At 38.7% G+C, this 13,815-nt stretch overlaps 1 pseudogene; it reads left to right on the top strand.

Moving 5' to 3' along the window:
* Positions 1-2,022: 2,022 nt before the first annotated feature.
* LOC149173798 (transcription factor GTE8-like) lies at positions 2,023-12,037 on the top strand (annotated as a pseudogene).
* Positions 12,038-13,815: the final 1,778 nt, after the last annotated feature.

Genomic DNA, 13,815 nt, shown 5'->3' with positions numbered 1-13,815 from the left:
CAAAGAAGTGATATTTTAAATTTAATGTTATGCTTAAAAATCGTTGGAATTTTAAGGGTTTTCAAGGACGTGATATTTTATCGTTGATGTCATGCTTGAAAATCATTGGAAATTAAAAAAATTTCACAGTCACGATATTTTGTTTTTAACATCATTACTAAAAAGTGTTGAAAATGTACCTAAAAAAAAATAATTCCAGCATCAACACTTTTCGATTTCAAGATGTTTTTTGCACCAAACAAAACGACTTTTATTGTTTTTTACTGTTATTTTTAAAAAATATTGAAAATTTACTCTGAAAAAAACACTTTTCGATTTCAAGATGTTTTTTTGCACCAAACAAAATGACTTTTATTGTTTTTTACTATTATTTTTAAAAAATATTGAAAATTTACTCTAAAAAATAAAAAAATAAAAATAAATAAATAAATAAATTTATTCCGGCATCAACACTTTTCGATTTCAAGGTGTTTTTTCATGTTTTTTTTGGGCTCGAGTACCCGTTTTGAGCTCCCGTTTGATCGGTAACTATATTACTTGTGTATATGTGGATTAAAAAGCTATCTTATCTCTGATATTTACATGGTTTTATGCTGGTTATAAGCATGGTTAAATGACTGGTTCATGTCATGGTTATTTTATGTATTTACTTGTAACTGTTAAATGAATGGATGCAAGACCTCATTGATGATATAATAGTTCATTAGAGAAGGAGGTGATCCTTTTGGTTATGTTTCATAAGTTATTTCAGTCATTTATGCTTTGTCTTGTATCCTAGACCTGTAGGTTGTATTGATGCCAAGTGTTTGACAGAATGTCAGTCCCAGTTGGGGATGCTCAGGCCTAATCCTGAGGTTGAGTTTGATTCATTAGCATTTTTATCATGTTTTTAATGATTCTTGAAGGTTCCAACAAGTTCTGGGCAGAGGCTGGGAAGTCTGGGCTAGAAAAATGGCTCAATTTCTGGGATTGTTGGCCCATAAAGCGTTACCCTAGGGACTAACATTGTTGGCTGAAGGTTGGGAAGCATTATAACTCACCTGGGTTGTTGCTAGGGTGCATTACTCTGCCCTAAGTTGCTCAAACAACAATTAAACTCAGGGACATGATATTTGAGTGGCTGACTTGTTTCACAAGGGGTTTGTTGATGGTGTTGGATGATTGTGTGTGATGTTTCGTCGATTCCACTTCCTTAAGGACAGATAAGAGTTTGAATCCCATCATAGTATCATCTCGTTTCATGTTTACCCTGGTTGTCATGGTTACTTTGGGTATACCTGGGAGGGGGTGTTACAGGAAAGCCATAGCTAAAAACCCCTACTATCTGTATATTGCACTATTCAGAAAATATGAGAAGATTACAATGTTTTCTCAAGCCCGAGAAACCTTTGCACTATTTATATTTGTCTCATTGCTTCCTAGACAAGACTAGGCCAATACTTGACCAATTTTCTACTTGCCCAAGTCCCTATTTCCTTGGGAATTAGCCCCTTATTAATTAGGGAAATTCCTCAATTGGAATTGCACAATCATCATAGGCCTTCCTCTGACTGCATGCACAACCTGTACAATTCAGATGATTATACAACTGATAGTACATTGTTCCTGAACTCCATCTAAACTAGGTATCTCTCAGATTTGAGATTCATGAGTTATTTATGAGTGAATCATCAGTTAACTGGTTGATAATTGTGGTCAGCACCACACTGCTAGACCTCCCACTAGTTCCTCCAATAGTTGGAACTAGTTTAACTGACTTTAACTCAATTAAATTGAATTAATTAATTACAACTCAAAATAAACTCAACCAGGACTCCTATAAAGTTGGAGACACTCTACATGACTCAAGTTAGACCCTCAACTTGAATTAACTGAGCCAACTTAGTTAACTAATACAGTTTGTCAATTTTTTTTTATTGTATTGATTATCCCCATTCTTTGGGGGTTGGTAAGGCAAAGAGGGACGACTGGTGGATCTGCAATTTGAACTAGGGTTTGAGTTAGGGTTTGGCGCTGGTAACCATGGCGGGTCGTGGAGGAGGGAGTTCTGCTCCCTCCTACAGTCAAATAGCCACGAACAGAAGCAAGGGAACTAGTCTGCATCGCTTCAAGAAACCACCAGAGGTGATAACTGAGGATATTAACACAGGAAATATCAAACCTCACGGACAGAAAGAAAATCATGAGGAAGATAGCAGGGAGAAGAGGAAAGAGGGTAGCAGTCAGAAAGCTGCACCTATGAGTGCGACAGGGGTCTGTAAACCCAAGTCGACCATTATTCCTCAGGTCGTTTTAAGTGACCCAACGCTACAGGTGCACAGAGAACACATGGCGGAACACGCAGTTATATGCAAATTTATGGGGATTTGGCCGACAGAGAAGGCCTTACACGCATGGATAAGGAACCACTGGAAACCAAAGGGGGAAATAAACCTTCACCTTGGATCCAAGGGCTTCTTTACGGTGGTGTTCACAAGCTTAGAAGATAAAGACAGTGTTCGAGGGAGGACCCTATTTTTATGCTACTGCAGGCCTTTACATGTGACCATGGGTGATGAATTTTGTCCCAAAACGAAAAACGTTCACTTCAGTACCGGTATGGATAAGACTATACTCCCTTCCTTTAGAGTATTGGTTGTCAGAGTCTCTAAAGGTTATCGGCAATAAACTATGGCATTTTATAAAAACATCAGAAATGACTCTAAGAGGTAAATACACTTCATTCGCCCGGATTTGTGTGGAAATGGACTTATCTGGGGCAATTCTGGACGATATCATTTTAGAAGTGTATGATGAAGAATGGGTGCAGGTGGTGGGCTATGAATAGGTCCCATTCAGGTGCCGTAAGTGCCATGAACACGGGCACCTATACAGAGACTGCCCATCAAACAAACTGGAGAGCAACACAAAAACCACCACAAGAAAAGATCCCGAGGGTTTCACTAAGGTGGGGGGCAAAGGGAAAGGAGGAAAGCGGTACCAAAAGAAAATCAACGAGGATGGGCAACTGAGCCACAATAGTTTCAAAATCTTAGAAGAAGAAGTTGGAAACAACGAGGCAAACCAGGAATCGAAGACTAATACCAATGAGAAGGATAGGGATGCTAGCATGGAGGATATACCAGAGAACAACCAACAAAAGGATGATCTACCGAGCATTGTGGAGCTTAGTAGGGACCATGAGATGACCCCAAGTGAGGCGGGAACAGAGGACCATGAACTGCAGGAGATTCTTGAGAGGGAGAACTTAGATCTAGAAAAGTTTCTGGAGCAGGGTATTGCCAAAGGGGTTGACTCCCTGCCAAAGGAGGAGCTTGACAGGGTACAACAGCTCATTCTCTGGAGATCCCAATCGAAGGGCTCTAGAGTCAAAAGAAACCATGACAACCAGGAGAATAGAGGGATGAAAACAATGGAGGAAACATCGGGGCACTCTTCCAAGAATCTGGGTAGGAAAAGAGGAAGAAAAAGACAGAATGAGTTGCTGACCGAATGTGGAAAACTCATGATTAACTCAGGTAAGATGAGAGATCTCACCAGCTACTCCTTTAAAAACCTTTCTTAATGAAGCTTACAACCTGGAACATTAGGGGCCTAGGAAGTAAAAGGAAACAAAGAAATCTTAGTAGTAGAATAAAAGAAGAAAAACAATATATGGTTTTTATTCAGGAAACTAAGTGTTCGATGGACAAGATCAGAGAAATACATAGCAAATGGTTAAGCAAGTATGAATATTTAGAGGTTAAGGCAGATAACTCGGCAGGAGGGATTCTTATGCTTTGGGATCCTAGAAACTTGGAATTCTGGATGCTGAAGCATCCAAGAACTATCTATCGCTGGTGATTCAACCTTTGGGTGATAGGGAGACTTACTTGATTACAAATGTCTATGGTCCTCAAAAATTAGAAGAAAAACTCAAGCTTCTCACCTCCCTTGAGGAGCTGAGAGAGAGATATCCTAATATGCCCTGGATTTTGGCTGGTGATTTCAATACGATCAAATCTCTTACAGAGAAAGAAGGTGGCACCAGAACACTAGGCAAAGACTCCATCGCCTTCCAGATCTTCATAAATAAAATGAGACTAGTGGATGCTGAAACAATAAATGGCACTTTCACCTAAAACAACAAGAGAGGAGGGGCTTCTCAAGTTGCCTCTAAACTAGATAGATTCATAATCTCAGAGGACCTCCTTCTCACAGGCCTTGACATGTCAGCTCTAATCCTTCCCTTTGGAGGCTCGGACCACTGGCCTGTCCAGCTTGAAGCCACTTTTATGGGTACACTGAGGAACAAACCTTTTAGGTTTGAAAATGTCTGGCTCTCTCACCCTGACTTCACCAACAATATTGACAAATGGTGGATGGAATATTTTCCCATTCAAGGCACTAAAATGTTCATGCTACAACAAAGACTTAAACACATCAAATCCAGACTCAAATATTGGAACAAGAAAGAGTTTGGTAATATTTTTAAAGCCAAAAGAGAAGTTGAATAGAAACTCCAGGGGATTAATCAAATCATAATCACAGATGGTTTTACCGAGGAAAGGAAAACTCAAGCTGATTCTCTTTAGAAGGAATGGGAAGATAGGTGCATCAAAGAGGAGATATTCTGGAGGCAAAAATCAACAGTGCGGTGGATTAGAGAAGGGGAAAGAAACACAAAGTTTTTTCATAAATCAACTTTGGATCATAGGTCACATAAAAAAATTTCAAAACTTAGAGATTTTCAAGGGAAAGAGCTTGTCTCCCACAAATAAATGGAATCTGTCCTAGTACAACAGTACCTTAGCATTGCAAAGGAGCCTCTCTTATACAGGTCACGATTCATTAACAATTTCACAAAGTACATTCCCAAGCTTGTAACAAGGGAAGACAATCACAATCTCAACAGGCCAATGTCTGAAGATGAGGTCAATGAAGTTATCAATGAGATGCAAAATGGGAAAGGTCCTGGCCCGAATGAATTCAATGTGGACTTCTTCAAAGCATGCTAGAAAATAGTCAAACAAGACATCCTTGATGTAGTGGAAGATTCTAGAAGATCCAAAACGGTTTTGAAGGCTCTCAATGCCTCTTTCATAGCTTTGATTCCAAATCAAGAAAAATATATGACACCGGACATATTCAGACCCAGAGCTTTATGTAATGTGGTGTACAAGATTATTTCCAAAGTGATCACTAACAGACTCAAGCCCCTTCTTCTAGCTCTTGTCTTAGAGGAGCAAACTGGTTATGTGGAAGGAAGACAGATTCTCAATAACATCATACAAGCTCATGAGGTGGTACACTCTCTTAAGAGCAATAAGCAAGCTGGTATGATCATACAGCTTGACCTAGCAAAAGCTTATGACAAGCTAAGCTAGTCTTACATCAGGGCAGTGCTGAGAGCTTATGGTTTCGACCACAACTGGATTAGATGGGTTATGGCCCTGGTATCCACGGCTAGTTTTTCAATCTTGCTTAATGGCTTGCCCTCAAGAACCTTTATGCCTTCTAGGGGTCTCAGACAAGGAGATCCGCTCTCCCCCTTCCTCTTTGTGCTCATGATGGAAGGGCTAGGCAGAGCGATAAAAAGTGCAAGTGCTGAAGGAAGAATCCAGGGACTGAAACTTACCATAGATGGAGCTGCTTCAACTCACCAACAATTTGTGGATGATACTATGCTACAGGGCATTCCCACGGTCAAGGAATCCAAAGCTTTTAAAGAAATCTTGAACAACTTTTCTATAGCCGCTGGTACATAGGTAAGCCTTGACAAATCAAAAGTTTTCTTTTTTAACACTGACATTGCTATTCAGAGAAACCTCACAAGAATTCTAGGGTTTCAAAGGGATCAGTTACCTTCTAAGTACATTGGAATCCCTCTTACAAACAAACCTCTAAGTAGGGGAGTGTGGGAGCCGGTAATTAAGAGACTTCAGGATAGGATCAGGAAATGGACATGCAGATCTTTGAATTTGGCAGGGCTCCTTGTGCTTACAAAGGCTGTCCTGCAAGCCATACCCATTTTTATGATGTCAGCTCTTCTTGCTCCTATAGGAGTTATGCAACAGATCAGGAATATTCGAAGAGATTTTCTTTGGGGCAAAGGGGAAGAGAAAAAGAAATGGGCTTTGGTAGCTTGGGACAAGATCTGCAAACCTAAGGCCCATGACCCTGAAACCCTCAGCAGAGTTTCAGGTGCAAAACTTTGGTGGAGGTGGCTTAAGGAATTGGAAACCCCTTGGGCCAAGCTTTGGAAACAAAAATATGTAAATAATTGGCAGGAGAGGGATCATATCCAAATGTCTGGGCTTATCAAGGGCTCCCACATTTGGAATCTTTCTTGGGAAAACAGAGCCATTGTCTAGCAACACAGCTTCTGGGAGATCTAAGCTGGGAACCTGGCAAGATTCTGGGAGGACAACTGGTAGTAGGAACCAAACTTGTTTAGGGAAGAACTAACCGCTCTCAAGAATGACACTAACAACAAAGGCTTATGCATGGTAAGTGACTTCTGGGATCAGGCAAGGAACAATGGTAAATGGAGAATATGGAAGGATCTGGGCTACAATGAAGAGAGCCCTTTGAAAGCTCAGGCTGGCTCTCTTGCTCGGGACTTGGAACAGAGGAAGATTTTGGTATCATCCTCGTCTGACCAACTGAGATGGGGAAGAAACATAGAAGGTAAATTTAACCTCAAAGAAGCTAAATGAATAACCCTAGGGTTTGATTATCAAAACCCTGATAAGGTATGGAAGGACCTTTGGCAACACCAACATTGGATGAAAATAAAGCTGTTTATGTGGTTGGTTCAACAAAAGAAAATTCTAACTTGGGAAAATCTTCTGAAAAGGGGTTTTGTTGGCCCATCCAAATGCCATCTATGTGGTTCACAAGAGGAGACGATGGAACACTTACTCAACCTCTGCCCTTTCACCTCTACCTTGTGGGATTGGGTGGCCTCAATCTTCAAGCAGACTGACAGGGACAGACTTAATATTACCAACACTTTGAAGAATTAGAGAAAAGACTTCTTAGGCAATGAAATCATCAACAAAACTTGGAATCTGGTTCCAGGCTTCTTAATTTGGGATGTCTGGAAAGAACACAATGGCAGGATTTTCAAGAATAAAACTGGCTCAACCCAGAACATTATTGCACAAATATTAAGACAGCTCAAAGACACTGTTGGAGCCCTTTTAGGGAGACCTCCTGAGGACCCTACTCTGCCCCAGGATGCTCGTATACTGCTACAGTTGGGTCTCCATTCGCTAGTTCCCCAGAGCATAAACAAGGGTGTGAGCCAGATAAATGCTGGTAAAGACTTCTGGCAACCTCCTCCTCATGGTTTCTTGAAATTCAATATAGATGGAGCCTCTAAAGGTAACCCAGGGATGGCTGGTTTTGGAGGGGTCATCAGAGATGAGTAGGGGTGCATTAAGGATATCTTTCACAGTCATTTGGGGACTACCACTAATAACATGGCGGAGCTCATGGCCTTAGAGCAATGCCTGGAAATACTGATCGAGTCAAATTTACATAATGCCATCATTGAAGCAGACTTTGAATTGATTATTAATGCAGCCAAGAAGATATGTAATGGAAAAGCACCGGGAAAAGTTTCAAAACATTGGCGGCTTTTGCAGGTCTTTCAGCGCATTCATACCCACCTACAAACCCTGAGAACAGTTAGCTTTGTTCATGTGCGAAGAAAAGCCAATATGCTAGCTGATCGTCTGGCGAATGAAGGAGTGTTATGCAAAGAAAGTTATAGCAGGTATGCTTGGGATTTGACACCCTTGGGAAAATTGCGTGAGGATTGTCAAAGACAGGCGGCCAAAGACATGGAGAACTTCCAGACTATTAGGAATGAACAAGAAAGAAGACTAGTGGAAGCAGGAGTAAGTGGAAGCGAAAGGCTTTCTTAACCGTTGATCCCTCAAAAATGCGTAAAACAGAGCTTTCTACAAGGGAGGGGCACTTGGTAAACAACAGGCTTCTTAGCAGGTCACCGACCACAGATCTTGATAGCCTTCGCCATTGAATGGCTATCGGGTGGGAAAGTGATCAAATGTTAACTATTTAAGCAGACTCGAAGATTTTTTAATTAGCGGTTCATAATCTTCATCGGGTCCGTAAAGAGGGTAAAGACCATGCAAGTTTCTGATCCGATATCTTGGAGGACCGTCAGATCAATAGGGACCTAATCATATGGATATCGGGTTCTAAAAGTAATCGAAGGTTAAGTCTCAGACCGAACCCAAACATTTATAAACTAATGGCTCATAATCCTTATCAGATCCGTGAACCAGGTAAAAGGGGCACATGTTGCTGAGGTGATAGTGTTCATGACCGTCGGATCTTACAGGATTTGGATCGAAAGGATATCGGGTTTCAACATGGGAGGAGGTTAATTCCAAGAACCCCGAAGTTTTATACTTTGACAGTTTATTTACCATGTTGGCTCTGTAAAGCTAGTAAAGGTTGCACATATCTCCGAAGCGATTTATTTAACGACTATTGGATCAATGGGGGTCTTATCGAAACACCATCAGGTTGGATAATGGGCGGAGGTTTAGATGTAAGATTTAGGTATAAGGTTTCAGGTTTGTTTCAGGTTGTTTCGGGTTAATCTTCATTGGGTTAGCCCTTGTTGGTCTTTACACTTGTAAAGACATGTAATATATGTAATTTTTCTTGTGGTTAATAGAAGGCTCCACTCTTACTTGACCAAAAAAAAAAAAACTAATACAAGTTGTCATGAGATGTGGAATTACAATTTTATTCCTAATTTAATTCAAGGAAAAAATTAAATTAGTATTTTTTTGTTGCATTTTCAACAACGGGATGGTTAAAGGGCTAACTCTCCACCTTTGTTATTGAATTCATAAGCATATCTAGGTTTTGAGAAACACCTCAAGTGTCCTTGATAATGCAACTTGGATGATTGTGGCCTCTTGTAATGATAAGATTTTTTGGAATTTTGAACCAACGTTGAGATGGCTAGGATGATATGGATACTCACATCACCACTAGCTAAGTATGAAAATTATTTCTTGAAACATGTGAGTTATGAAAAATTTGTGTAGGAGAACTTCAATTTTATAAATGTTTAGTGCAATATCCTCCCTTTCATTGTGTTCTTGCAAAAAATTAAATACAATTTTTCTTAATAAACACCATATATTTTATGTTGGGGACTCTTTCTTATGTTACAAACCATAAAGGGGAAAGAGGTGAAGTAGCAACATCAACTGTAAAAATGCTTTCTTAAGTGGTTATTGCTCTGAGCACCAATCCCACAAATATGCATTCCTTCCCAAGGGTAGAAGTTATGGTTCCTTTTGAAGATCGTTGACATCAAGAGGCTGACTCCGTTGGAATTCTTCTCAAAATATCTTCGCAGGAAATGGAAAAATTCACATCTTCTTGATCAATTATCTCCCATCACCGAAAAATATCAAGAAGAGATGCTCCAAGATAACACAATAGGTTCACAATATGCCAATGATTCCTTCTTTACAGGAAATGACTTCTTTGACAAATTAGGGGACAATTGTAGATAAATTATTTGAATTATATCCACAGTGATAGAGCTCATCGTCTTCATCATATTCATCTTCGAGTGTGCAATTGGGGAAAACATTGTGCATAACACTACAAATAGCAAGATCGATTTGATTCCCAATGGAATGCCATGTACATTTATGTGACATCACAAATCCTATTGGTTTTTATAGATTAGCATGACATCAGTGAACACATGGCACAATGGTTGTATAACTATTTACCATTTCCAAACATGTAGTTCCGAATTAGAAAATACGTATCGTTCTGGAATGCGATATTTGCAGCAACAAAATAATCTGTATCTACAGTAGCAACAAATGCACTCTAGTAATCGTTGACAACGACCATAGAAACAAAACAACACATGCGAAATCTCACAAACTCTCATAAGGATTCTCATAAATTTATGACTTTAGAATATTCTTGGGCCTTCCCTTAAGGGAATTGGGCTCATATAAGCTCTGATACCAACATAAAAATTTGAGGAGCAGATATAAGAGAAAAAATACTCTCAAAACTATTCGTATGTTTTATTCAAAGCCAAATTACAAGGCACATCAATAGTGCTCATGAGATCCAACAAATTCCAAACAAGGAGAATATTGTTGAGAAAGTATCTCAACGAAACTCCAATAACCAACAACCCAATCCTACCTATTTGCTAATGTAAGCATTATTCCCAAGTTATAGGTGTTAAGCATGACCTTCTTGGAAGATTTGAATTGAAAGACATGAAGCAGAAAATGGATCTTGTCCAAAGAAAAACAGTTGTTGAGTACATGACCCAATGTGTTGATACTCTGAAGAAGCTCAAGACACATACACTTTCTTGGGTATTCAATGAGCCTATTGATCCAGTTAAATTAAACATCCCTGACTATTTTTAGATTATCACTAAACCTATGGATTTGGGCACTATACAATGTAGGTTGGATAACGAGGACTATTCCACCCCAATGGAATTTGCTGAAGATGTAAGATTGACTTTTGCTAATGAAATGAAATATAATCCTCCTGAAAATGATGTTCATTATATGACAGTTGATATGAGTCAATTCTTTGAGGGAAAATGGAAAATTATTGAGCAGAAGTTGGTTGGAGAAGAAGTTTATAGAAAATTAACTCACGATGTTTAGCTTATTCCAACCAAGAAGCAACAATGTAGTAAAAAAATTACAGAAACAAGAAATAAACCAAAGGTACAAACTCCAAATTCTACTCCTCTCTCAGATGCACCAAGTTAACAGAAACCGAAGGTTGAAAAATGCAAGAACCCGATGTCATTTAATGAAAAGAAGAAGCTTAGCCAAGATCTTGAACAAATACGAGATGACATGCTGGCACCCATAATTGCATTCTTAAGGAAGCACACTGGTCTAAGTTATAATGAGGAGGAAATACAAGTTGATATTTATGCTTTTGATGATGATTCTTTATGGGAGCTACAAAAACTTGTTTCCAATTGCCTCAAAGAGATAGACAATTGTTTCCAAGAAGGTTATTCAAGTGCCTATCTAGGATCATAAATACCATGTAGTGGTATTTTACATTTTCCATGTTATGATTTGGCCCTCACCTTTTTAGCATGATACATTGTTAGGGGAGAGTGCTCCACCTGAGAGACAGGTCTCCCCAGAAAAGCAAATTCGGGTTGCCTTGTTGAGAAGTCGTTTTTCTTAAACAATTTTGAAAGCCCAAGAAAAGACATTTAATCAGGTATTTTATTCATTAAAGTCTTCGAGTAAGGAAGTTGGAATTTGGTGTTTGTTATGCAGATTGGTGACAGTTGTAACTTTTGATTATTAAGGGTAATAAAGGAGATCCAGAAAAATTACGGCGTGAGAGGGAACAATTGGAAAAGTGGCAACGAGAAGGTTGGTGAATAGAGGAGTTGTTTATTCGTGTTTCATGGTTAGCTTCCAACATTAGGAATTTATTTGACATTTCCATACTCTCTTTAATCAGAAAAAGAAAGAATTCAAGCTGAAGCAAAGGTTGCAAAGCGGTTAGTATGAAAGCTGAAGAAAAAGCCACAGCTGAAGCAAAACGAAAAAGGGAGATGGAATGGGAAGCTGCTTGCTTGGAATTGGAAAAAGTGAATATTTCTCTTTTTGTTTGGTTAGGTACTTCTCGCCTACAACACGTAATAGTTAACTTCAATAAGCAAAATTGAATTTTTGTTTAACCAACTTTATGAACGTTTTGTCGGAAGATGGAGAAGACTGTGGAAATCAATGAGAACAATTAGATTCTTGAGGTTCTTGAGAGGTTGAGATATCCTCCTGCTGAACACATGCCAAGTTTTGGTGATGAGACCAACCCTGTTCAATCTGAGGATGTAATGAAAGCCTTTCCATTGTAGGGTGGAAATCCTTTGGAACAACTTGGATTGACTTTGAAGAAATTGGATGAGGAGGAGGAAGAAACCATTGCAGATTGTGTTGATGGTAATGGTGACATGGAGGAAGGGGATATTGATTAAGTCGTGAAGTTGTACATTTTATTTTATTTCTTTATTCTTTTCAGGAGTTGAGAAGTGATTTGAAGGACAAATCCTCAACTTGAGGTGATAAACCTCCTCATCTATATATGAGAAAAGACATGATGTAGCTACAAGTTTAGAATGATAATTAAACCCATAATCATAGTGTATGGGTGAAACTAAAAGTAATTATGAATAAAAAATATATAAAAATAGGGGAACGACCACAACACAACTAGAGAGTAATATAAATTGTATTACAGTTCTATCAAACAAAATAACCATCCACAATAAAAACATCCAAATAGTAGTAATGACACTGAGCTAGTTAATGGTCTTTAAATACCACTGGCCAAAACAAGGATTTATCAAACACTTACTCTATTCACGACATAATAGCTACCAATTTTAACATTGGCACCAAACTGTTAATAGTTCATTGAATACAGTCAAACCCTCAAATTAATGGTATTGGGTACCATTATATCTCACTATATACATTAAATGATTTACAACGATAGTGATATTAATTTATTCAAACCCTAAGTAGGGTAGAATTTTTATTCCACCCCGGAGACAAGAGAATGCAAGTTTTAACTCAATCCTATCTGGTAAAGGTTGAAGCACCTGGAAACAAGAATAAAAGAAAGTGTAATGAAACTAGACGATGTAGTTGTTCTTCCTTCACAAATTCAACCCAGAAAAAATGAGAATCGGGTCTCACCTGTATAGGGAAAGCAGGTGATAGCAGAGAACAATTAGGGTTTATAATCAAACCCTAAACGATGAATTTCGACTAAAGAAATGTACTAACTAGAAATGTAAGTAATCACCTAAAAAGAAAATCCTTAATCTTCAATAGACCCACGCGTCTGGAGGGAATCACATGTTAGAACTTAGAAACCATATTTATAGGTAATGCTTCTATCAAAAGGATAGTCGATGACAAATATGTTGGAAATAATACTGAGAGGGGGGGTGAATCAGTATTATCAAGTCAAATATTTCCTTTTTCAACTTCAGATCATATACACTACTTCAGTTAATAAAAATCGCGTATATACGCAACTACAGATAAAGAAACCCGCGTATATAAAGCAGACTTATAATTTGATTTAACTTTCAGATGTCAGTTATTAATCTATGAATCAGAAGCAAATAAACAGTACCAGAAACAGTGAAACAGAGCAGAAGATAGTCACAAACAAGAACACAAGATATAAGGAGGAAACCCAATGTGGGTGAAAACCCCCTGCTGCAATTCGTCTCTATCTTCTTTTAATTAGAAACTTCTCTTTACAATGTTTTGTACTGGTGCAGTCTTTATCAGTACGTAGGCTGCAACCTGCAGAGAGCTACAACTCTCTCTCATTCTCCAACTTTCCTGGAAGGGAGCTCCAACCCCCTTAGTTCTTGTACTAGCTTGATATACTAGTACGCAGGCTCCTACCTGCAGAAGCCTGCAACCTTATCTTTGCTTTCAGGGACCTCGTTTCATTAATTTTCAGACTGGATCCACAAGTAACATCAATCAAACATCAAGAATTTCTGCATCAACCAAACTCCTTTTCACCAATCAAAAACTGAATCAAATAAACACTTCTCTGTCAGTTGTACCCAGAACACAGTAACTGTAATCAAACACCAATTCTGAACCCAGAACACTGCAGCAATAAAACAGAAGCAGCTAGAACATAAATCAAGATATGTACGCTACTTCACTATTCATCAATCTGCGTGTATATGCTTCTGTACCACAACCAACCTGTGTATACGCT

This window comes from Pinus tabuliformis, chromosome 4_2 (assembly GCF_031772625.1).
Source record: "Pinus tabuliformis cultivar Carrire ecotype Pingquan chromosome 4_2, CPIR1, whole genome shotgun sequence".
Taxonomy (NCBI): Eukaryota; Viridiplantae; Streptophyta; class Pinopsida; order Pinales; family Pinaceae; genus Pinus; species Pinus tabuliformis.
This window is presented reverse-complemented; position numbering and strand designations above follow the sequence as displayed.